Here is a 10580-nt window from a genome sequence, read left to right as displayed (position 1 = left end):
AGCTGGTTAGCATGCTCATTTCAATAGAAATCTCTGCAACACCACACATAGACGCCTTTGATACCGTAACCTTGTACATTTCTTTAATGTTTTCAGCTAAAATTCTTGGCACATCTTACACATTATATGTTTACATACTATGTTCATATCTGTAAAGTATTTCTGTGGCAGCAATGTAAGGAATGATATGCTGCAGAATGTTTGGTTTGAAACTTATTTCCTCAACTGATAATGTTGTCAGTGTTGTGGTGTCTTTTTCTGTCTCGGGAAATGAGCTTTTGAATTGACCAAACACTTCCTTTGCCATAAAGGCTTTCTCTGAGACAAAGTATTTACTTGGCTGAGACTCTTTAGGGGCCTCTGTCTCTCTCTGCCACCCTCATGTAAGGCAAGGCAAGTTTATTTGTATAACACATTTCAACAACAAGGTGCTTCACATGAAACCATTAAAAGCATCAAAACATAAGGGAAAAGAAAAGGAGATTTAAAAACAATTAAGAACATTCATTAAAACATTAAAAAACAGTGTAAGAAATAAAATGCAGTAGTAAAATGCAGAAATGCAGGAAATTGATGAATATATTAATTGAACATGGTTCAATTAAAGGCAGCAGCAAACAGAAAGGTCTTCAATCTTGATTTAAAGGAGCTGAGGGTCTCAGCAGACCTGCAGCTTTCTGGGACTTTGTTCCAGATATGTGGAGCAGAAAAACTGAACGCTGCTTCTCCATGTTTAGTTCTGACTCTGGGAACAGAAAGTAGACCGGTCCCAGACGACCTGAGGGGTCGGGATGGTTCATAAGGTAGCAGCAGATCAGAGATGTATTTTGGTCCCAAACCATTCAGTGCTTTGTAAACCAACAGCAGGATTTTAAAGTCAATTCTTTGTTGGACAGGAAGCAAGTGCAAAGACCTCAGAACTGGAGTGATGTGATCCACCCTCCTGGTCTTAGTGAGGACTCGAGCTGCAGCGTTCTGACGGACTTTTTACAGAGACCTGTAAACACACCGTTACAGTAGTCCAGTCTGCTGAAGATAAATGCGTGGACACGTTTTTCCAAATCCTGTTGAGACATAAGTCCTCTAATCCTTGATATATTCTTCAGGTGATAGTAGGCTGATTTTGTAATTGTCTTGATATGGCTGTTCAGGTTGAGGTCTGAATCCATAACTACACGTAGATTTCTGGCTTGGTTTGTGGGTTTTAACATCAGTGACTGAAGCTGAGCGGTGATTTTCAATTGTTCGTCCTTGGTACCAAAAACAATTACTTCTGTTTTATCTTTCTTTAATTGAAGAAAATTCTGGCACATCCAGTTGTTGATTTGTTCAATGCAGTTACCCAGCCCGTGTATGGGATTATAGTCCCCTGGTGACATAGTTATGTAGATTTGTGTGTCGTCTGCATAATTATGATAACACACTTGTACACATACATTGTAACACATGTAGGTCTCTCTGTTTAGAGAAGGAAACTTGTGGATCATGTAACTCACTTCAAACTGATTTGGGTCAAGCCATGTGACAGGGAAATAGATTTGTTTCTTGTTTATCCTTCAGAATGGGTCCTACACACAGCGTTACATGGGGTTGTGTGGCAGAACGGATGACCTTTTAGGATTTTCCTTGAAAAAAAATCAAGATTCTTCCAATAACACGGGACAGCTACGGTTCACGAGTTTTGAGTCTCGTATTTGGAACTGCATTACTGGTCGACCAGTATTTGGTGACTAAGTGGGCTTGACATGATCCACTTGTATTTATTGTGGGAAAACATTTCTCTTTGGAAATGTTACCAGACAAAATAGAGTTGGTGCAGAAGACATGTTATATGGCTGGAGAGGAATATATGAATGGAAGACATTGGCATTTTGTCAGATATGCACATTTTGTTGAATTTCCAAAACCAGAAAAAAGGATTTTAGCACTTAGGAGTATGTTTTCTGCTAATATTTATATCAGTAACTTAATAATAATTAAACATCTCATATCATTTTCAAATTAATTCAATAACTTTTGACATTCGTTTGTAATAATCAGACAGTATAGCTGAAGAGGGAGTACCTTCAGAAAGGTGAAGTTTTTTACTGCTTACTTTTTTTACTAGTAGCAGGAACCCTGTAAAATGTTGTGCTAAAAGAGGGAGGCTAGAGCAACATGTTGAAATAAACACAGGACTTTAACACAGGCGACCGGCGTTCATGACCCGTGTGAAACTAAATGCTTTTGGAGGGTTTTCTGTGACGTTATGTCACATGGTGCTTTATCACTGATATCACTTTATAACTTTCCACCGGTGGCAAGGCCAATCCAACCATCCGGCATCTGGAATACACAACATTAGAATGCATGTGAAAAGTACACTTGATTGTTAAAAAGCAGACCATGTAATAAAGGTACCAACATAACAACATTGTACTAATCATGCTTAATTATTATCCTGTGCAAATGTATTGCCATGCTTTACCGGGACTTCGCAGACCTCTGTGACACCCTGTGTGGATGTGTATTTTACTAAAATATACCTGGACATACATGGTAGTTACATGCTTCATTGTTAAAATTTTAATCCGGTTGCACAGCGTAATCCATCCCTCAAACTTTTGCTCTTGTAATTTTTGCTTTCGTAAAGAAATTTTAAAAAGACATTTGTACATTTTGTACTGCTCTTACAACCCCATACAAGCCGCTTGGGCCCTGCCGCGCCGAGCTACCGTTGCTAACCCGTGACTGGACCTTCTCCGTTTGGGGGAAGGGTTCAGAGAGCAGTCGGTCGTCAGTGCACAAAGGTCCAACAACACCATTTGAGGTCCTTTGTAGTCACTGTGTAACTTTCCGTGTGAACTCTTCTCAGTCCAAAAAGTGAAAGTTCAAACATTTACAGTTCAAGTCCATCACACGCCATCTAGCTCCGTGAGAAGCCTCGGGCAAGGCCGAGCTCATCCCCATCCATGGCAAAGACACACCTTTGTCTCATAATTGAATGCGAGACAATAGGCAGGGTTATTATCTCAATTTTACTCTCTAAGCCCCCCCAGACACACACACACTCCCTTCTCACTGCAAACTTCACAGAAGTCCCTTAGTCATAATTGTCCTCTGCCAACAGAGCGGGGGATTTTCTCCTCTCCATCTCACAAAGGCGTCCCGTCACTCAGGTTTGCCACTTATCAAATCAAACATGGCACATAAAATGGGCGTCTTTGTCGGCGGGCTATGTGTGTGGGAGAGGAGGGGGGAGGCAGGGGAGGGCAATAGACGGTTATTCCTGTCGCTGTAGGGTGAGGAGGTGCGGGAAGTAGGCTTTTTCTAAAACAACAGTGGACTAACAAGGACGATTCACCGCACTTATGTGTCTGGTTTCTTCACACAGCGCTGTCAAGACTGATGGCATCCGCTCTTGACCGTGACTAAGACGCAGCAGAAATCTTTCCATTTGGTGATGAAAACTAAAGGACTTGTAGTTGAACCAATCAGAAAAAGGAGGGGAAAAATTATTATGTGAATTACCAAATAAAGACTAAGAAGGGGAAAGTGAGGTTCCCACTGATGACCTTTCTGAACCGCGCAATGTGGAAAAGTTCACGGAGAGGGAAAAAAACCTCTGACGTACAGTAAATCTAGTCTCGGGAGCCCCTCTCTTACTTTTAAAGTGAAGGTTGTCTCGGGTGAGCAAAGATCTCCTTGGAGAAATGCTACGTTGGTCAAAATGGAGAAACGAGAGTGTCGGAAAGCTGAGCGCAGGTGGCGAAAAACTAATCTCCAGGTTCACTGTGACATCTATAAAGAGAGACTTCGCAATTATAATTTGGAACTTAGAAATGCAAGGCAGTCATTCTTCTCTGACATCATAACCAAAAACAAGAACAATACAAGCGCCTTATTTGCTACCGTCGACAGGCTCGGTAGCTGCTGAGCTCCAATCCACCTGGGCATGCAATCAATTTGCCTCCTTTTTTACTGACAAAATTCAGAAAATTAGACAAGCAGTCAGTGCCTCCACATCAACCACAGGATATGTGTTGTCCCGATCTCTGAATAACATCCATTCAAATATCATGACACAATTTCATTCAATCGACCGTAGAAGCCTAGAAGACATTATACAACATCTGAAGTCATCCTCCTGCTGCTTGGATATTCTACCAACAGACTTTTTCAAAAATATTTCAAACTGCATGACCACTGATCTTTTATAAATTGTAAACACATCCCTTCTCTCAGGTGTCTTCCCATAAGCCCTAAAAACTGCAGTCATTAAACCACTCCTAAAGAAGATTAGTTTAGACCCTGCAACAATGAAAAATTATCGGCCAATATCAAACCTCCCATTTTTAAGTAAAATAATTGAAAAAGCGGTTTTCCAACAGCTGACCAACTTCTTGGCCATAAATAACTGCTTTGATGTTTTCCAGTCAGGCTTTCGACAGCACCACAGCACTGAAACTGCTCTTGTTAAGGTTTTCAACAACATCCACTTAAACATAGACAATGGCAGAAGTTCAGTCTTAGTGTTACTGGATCTCAGTGCTGCATTCGACACGGTCGACCATGCCATACTCCTAGAAAGACAAAAAATCTGGGTGGGACTCTGGCACAGCACTTAACTGGTTTGAATCCTACTTGAAGGACCGAGAATACTTTGTGTCTGTAGCTGATTACACATCAGAGCTGACTAAAATGACATGTGGTGTTCCCCAAGGTTCAATACTGGGGCCTCTTCTGTTCAACATCTACATGCTTCCACTAGCTCAGATTATGGAAAACAACAAAGTGTGTTATCATAATTATGCAGACGACACACAAATCTACATAACTATGTCACCAGGGGACTATAATCCCATACAAGGGCTGGGTAACTGCATTGAACAAATCAACAACTGGATGTGCCAGAATTTTCTTCAATTAAAGAAAGATAAAACAGAAGTAATTGTTTTTGGTACCAAGGACGAACAATTGAAAATCACCGCTCAGCTTCAGTCACTGATGTTAAAACCCACAAACCAAGCCAGAAATCTAGGTGTAGTTATGGATTCAGACCTCAACCTGAACAGCCATATCAAGACAATTACAAAATTAGCCTACAATCACCTGAAGAATATATCAAGGATTAGAGGACTTATGTCTCAACAGGATTTGGAAAAACTTGTCCACGCATTTATCTTCAGCAGACTGGACTACTGTAACGGTGTGTTTACAGGTCTCTGTAAAAAGTCCGTCAGAAAGCTGCAGCTGATTCAGAACGCTGCAGCTCGAGTCCTCACTAAGACCAGGAGGGTGGATCACATCACTCCAGTTCTGAAGTCTTTGCATTGGCTTCCTGTCCAACAAAGAATTTACTTTAAAATCCTGCTGTTGGTTTACAAAGCACTGAATGGTTTAGGGCCAAAATACATCTCTGATCTGCTGCTACCTTATGAACCATCCCGACCCCTCAGGTCGTCTGGGACCGGTCTACTTTCTGTTCCCAGAGTCAGAACTAAACATGGAAAAGCAGCGTTCAGTTTTTCTGCTCCACATATCTGGAACAAAGTCCCAGAAAGCTGCAGGTCTGCTGAGACCCTCAGCTCATTTAAATCAAGATTGAAGACTTTTCTGTTTGCTGCTGCCTTTAATTGAACCACATTCAATTAATATATTCATCAATTTCCTGCATTTCTGCATTTTACGACTGCATTTTATTTCTTACACTGTTTTTTAATGTTTTAATGAATGTTCTTAATTGTTTTTAAATCTCCTTTTCTTTTGCCTTATGTTTTGATGCTTTTAATGGTTTTATGTGAAGCACTTTGAATTACCTTGTTGTTGAAATGTGCTATACAAATAAACTTGCCTTGCCTTGCCTTGCCTTTTACATGCAGGCCCCTGTCCTGGCAGCCTTGGAAAATGTCAGGCCATGGACTGGCAGGGGATGAAGGGCTGTGGGTGGGAGGGAGTTTGAGGCAGGGCCGGAAGAACGACGTTTCTGAGGTTTGCAGACACCGTGTTTGTCCAAAGTTCCTGGCCATTTCAAACAGGTTCAGCCGCAGTTCACGGAACAGAGCGCCTCCATTTACAGCTCTCCTTTGACAAACCCGGGCTTTATGCATCGGGCAGGCAGAGAGAGAGAGAGAGAGTGAGCAGGATGAATTCACAAAATACATCTTCCTTAGATTGTTTCAGGCCCGTTGAGAAAGTCAGATCCCACATTTTTCTGACATTCATTCATCAGGTAACTTCAAATGAATGCCGAATGCCCCTCGAGTGTCCGCTACCTCCAAGTGGCCAAAACATTCTTCTCTTTCTCCCCTTCTTAGTTGTTACTTCAAGTTTGTGATAACAAACTACATTTATCTGGTTTTACATCAGCATACAGAATATGTACATGTGCTATAAGCGTATGTACAGTTTGGTGCGGTAATAAAGCCAAGTCGAGCAGATACCCAGGCGCTTCTCATCTTGATTGATACATTCTGCTGAGTTATGCCTTTAATTAAAGCCTGGCCATTGGCTACAGAGGTTAGTCCGGTGTGTGTTAATGTGGCGCTGTAGCCCACGATCCATCAGGAAGTGGGGGGGGGGGGGGGGGGTGCATACATCATGAGAGAGACAGAAAGACCAGAGGTAGGTAAGAAGACAGAGCAAGGTAGACGGACCGAGACACAGACGTAGTAACGGAGAGAAGAAGAAGAGCGAGAGAGGGGGGGGGGGGGGGGGGGGCACTGCCTGGGTTTATGACCAGGTCGGGCAAAGGGGAGCAGAGGTGGGCGGGGGAGAGACATGGATCACAGGCACTGACGCCTTCAGACAACAATGGACTGTTTCCCCTGTAATCCTGCGATTCATCGGGCTCAATGGAAGACACTTGATAGCAGATGATAATGAAACTTCAACCCCAGACAGCCTGGCTGCCAGGGGCTTTTTCCTCACCGGGCCAACAGCTCCTTAATGCGCGCTGTCTGAGCGGACTCTTCGCCTCTCATTTGCAATCACTAACACGGGGCGATTCTGTCCCGGCGATGAGCTCACTGGGCCCTTAGGGACTCATTTCTACATCTACTGGTATCGCCTCATTTCAGAAGTGAAGGTGTGTTTGACTCAATGTGCTTAATGTTTGCTACCTGGTTCAGGCCCTGTTGGGTTTGGGTCAATGTGAAGCTGTTTAAAAAAAATAAATAAAATGACAAGCCTGAATACCGATGTAACTCAGCAGACAGACTTTGTAACTTGTAAGACTTTGTAACTTTGTAACCGATGTAACTCAGCAGACACAACAGACTTTCAGTCCAAAGCAGCAAACCACTGTGAAACTGCACCTGTGAGAATGCATCTGTCTGAAGAGGAGAACTGGCACATCAGGCTTTTATTGCAACATTACTAAAGCACCTAGACTGAAACATAATGTTGTGCAGGTTTTGGGTTTCAGTTTTGGCAGCACCAGTTGGGGATATTCTAGGGCTGTCACTTTTTATTTGAAATTCAAACTACCCTTCAAACATGAGAACAAAACCAAACCTTGTTTGCGCAACAGCCCAAGTCATCTACTCCCACACATAAAATGCACTCTTCATCTGACCCATAGCTTGACCTCAGTATACTAGGCATTGCTTGAAAAATTATGTTAGTTCCAATACCAGTATTACAATAGTGATACCGATACGAGCAGAGTACTTAATTTGATACTTTTTCTTTTTATATTCAATACCCATCCAGGCTGCAACCTCTGGGTCTAAAAAGTTCAGTCAATGAGGAAGTGCCTTAAAATTGCATTCTTTATAATGGCCATCAAAAAGAAGTCTGGCTGCATAGAAGTCTATGAGAAAATGACTACTTCTCACTTGATTTATTACCTCTTTGTAAACATGAGTTTATGGTCTCAATCGCGAGTGTCAAGTCTTCTTCAATACAGCATGATGTTCATTTGGTAAATTATGGTCCAATTAGAGTCAAATAGACCATAAAGCAGGGTATACTTCAGCACCTTGTGTTTGACAAGTCGCTACCACGACATTGCCCAGTCTGTGAGTTGTCTGTGTTTTCTTCTTAAAACTTCAACCCTTTCACAGTGTTTTCAGTTCATGAAAGTTGACTAATTGTCTTCTTCAGTGGTTGTATGTAGCTCCACTCACTCAGGTCACTTGGTTCTAAAGACGGCCACTTCTTATATTCAGTCTATGTATCTATGAATGGAAGCATTCATTGTGTAAAATGAACCTCTGGCTTGAACTAATGAAGGTGTTTTGCAGACATTTAGATGTTCACACAGTGTTGTTAACTTCAAATTTAACAGTGGCTGTAATACTTTGTGAAAACCTGTGGTCGCCAACACACATATGACAAACTGAATTATGCCATTTTTCCTCGCTGCAGCTTTCATGCTTGGCGTCGTGTAAACCCATAAAGTTGCTTTTACACAAAATAAATGTGAGCCAAATTATAGAAACAACAACAGCCGCAGGTAGTTAATACAATGAGAAAGCTTACTGCTGTTAAGTCATCAGTTCTTTAACATCAGCAGGGGGAACAGAGGGGAGCACAGCGAGGGGTCGACTCCTTACAACCCCCCCCCCCCCCCCCCCACCCGGCGATGTGTGTGGCGGCACTAATGCAGAGTGAGGCGTCCAAGTTTCGCTACATTCTGCACAAGGGAGACGCGAGGGTTTTGCCAGAGCCTTTTCACAGTGAGAGAGCGTTCCAGTCCAATGAAAGTGATATGTTGTAGGCGGTGAAGGGGGGCGGGGGGAGCAGGGGGGGGGGGGGGGGAATATAAATCCACTGTTGTTTTACCTCCTTCAGGGAAAATCCATTGTTTTCCTCTGGTGCCTGGCTGGATGGTGAAACTGACACACACACACATCCACGCATGCATGCAAACACACACACACGCACACACACACACGCACACAGAGACACCCACGTACAATGCTACACACACAATTTTGTCCAAGTCTTAAATACATACTGTACATGCTCGCACTAAAAACACAAAATATACACACTCCGAGCTAAAGTGCAGCCCAGTAAGAGAGTGTGGTGCCGTGATGAGAGGTTTGGCTGAGGCTTCACAGAGGCTCTGGTTAGATCTGGTCCAGTCCTGAGGCACAAACCCTCCTCTAAATGTCTCAGCAGCCTTGTCATCAGACTCTCCGAGCGGCGCACTGTAATAAGGCCCTACGGCGTCCCTCCCTTCCATCCAGTGTGCCGCCACCACTCCCAGGTCAATACGCACTGATGCTGGTGGTGCCGGGGAAAAGCTGGATGTGCGGTTAGTGTATGAGTGTGTGTGTGTGTGTGTGAGCGAATTGGGTCGAAGCCTCCACATCATCAGCCTTCCACACCCTATCCTTTGAATGGAAAGCAGAGGAAGCAGCTGAATGAACAATGACAGTATACAGTAGTTGTTGTTTTTAAATAGCTCTTAAATCAACAGGAGACATAACAGTAATATGTTTTGCGTTGTTAGGGAATTTGAAAGTTTCCATTTTGAATGGACTAAAGGGGACTTGGGGATTGTTTTTTACCCCCACTGTGCGGCCCACTCATTTTTCATTGTTCCTTGGTAATAACTCTGGTTTAGTATCCTTAGTTCCTATTCAAACTTCATTCAAACATGCCCCATAAATCCAACTCATTATTACAATTCTCAAGTATGTATTGTGGGTGTGGTGTCAGAAGTGGAGGGACACAAAGTCTGAGGTTCTTCAACCAGAATAAAACCTGTTTAAGTATTTATGCATACATATATATTTACACAGACAATAACATGTTTTGATGTAACTGGTTTCCATGCCTTTCATAAGATTAACAAAAGAGTTGCAGCGCACAGTTCTGTATTATTATTGCACGAAGCCTGTAAATTATAGAGTCTAATTGATGGGACGGTGTATTTTCATGTCTAACTCACACACAGACAAAAGTTATAAAAAGTAGAGTGTCTTTGACGAGAGACATATAAATAACTCAAAATATAGATTTTAAGTCATAATTTCGTGAAATCAAACTCCAATCTTTATAGCATTTATGGGTGGCACTTTTTTCTGCAACACTCATTCAATGTATTTACATTCTGTAATGACCCCCTCTATATGGCAGTTTGCGCTGGCTGAGTCCGCCATTCTTGTGCAGGATTCTAATTACTTCCACATGAGGTAATTTACAAGAAATGATGCATGCATATAATCCAGCGTTACTGTGTGCAATTTTATTTTATTGTATTCAAAAACTTGCAGTCGTCTATTAAAAAAAGTATGATTTTGAAAGGCAAGGGGGGAGATGTACTCCCAGCAGGTATTCTGTCCCTCCGACACACCCGTTCATTTTGTCTGGCAGAGAACAGATTTTGTATGTAGCAAAGTCAAGATGTGTTCAATGCCAAGTTAGAGCTTCATGACATCAGCATCATGTGAGACATTGTCGTACTGTGTGCGTGCAAACAACAACAAAATGAGACCTGACCCTCTGTTTAAAACGTGACTGACTGTGACCCTCTGACGCAAACAAACCCGGTCACATTGGAGGATTATCGTCAGTTAATGAATGAATGAATGAATGAATTTTATTTATATAGCGCTTTTCACAGACAGTAGTATCACAAAGTGCTT

This window comes from Melanostigma gelatinosum, assembly GCF_949748355.1.
Source record: "Melanostigma gelatinosum genome assembly, chromosome: 20".
In the NCBI taxonomy this organism is placed as follows: Eukaryota; Metazoa; Chordata; class Actinopteri; order Perciformes; family Zoarcidae; genus Melanostigma; species Melanostigma gelatinosum.
The sequence above is the reverse complement of the archived record's forward strand: the minus strand, read 5'-3'. Positions refer to the sequence as shown.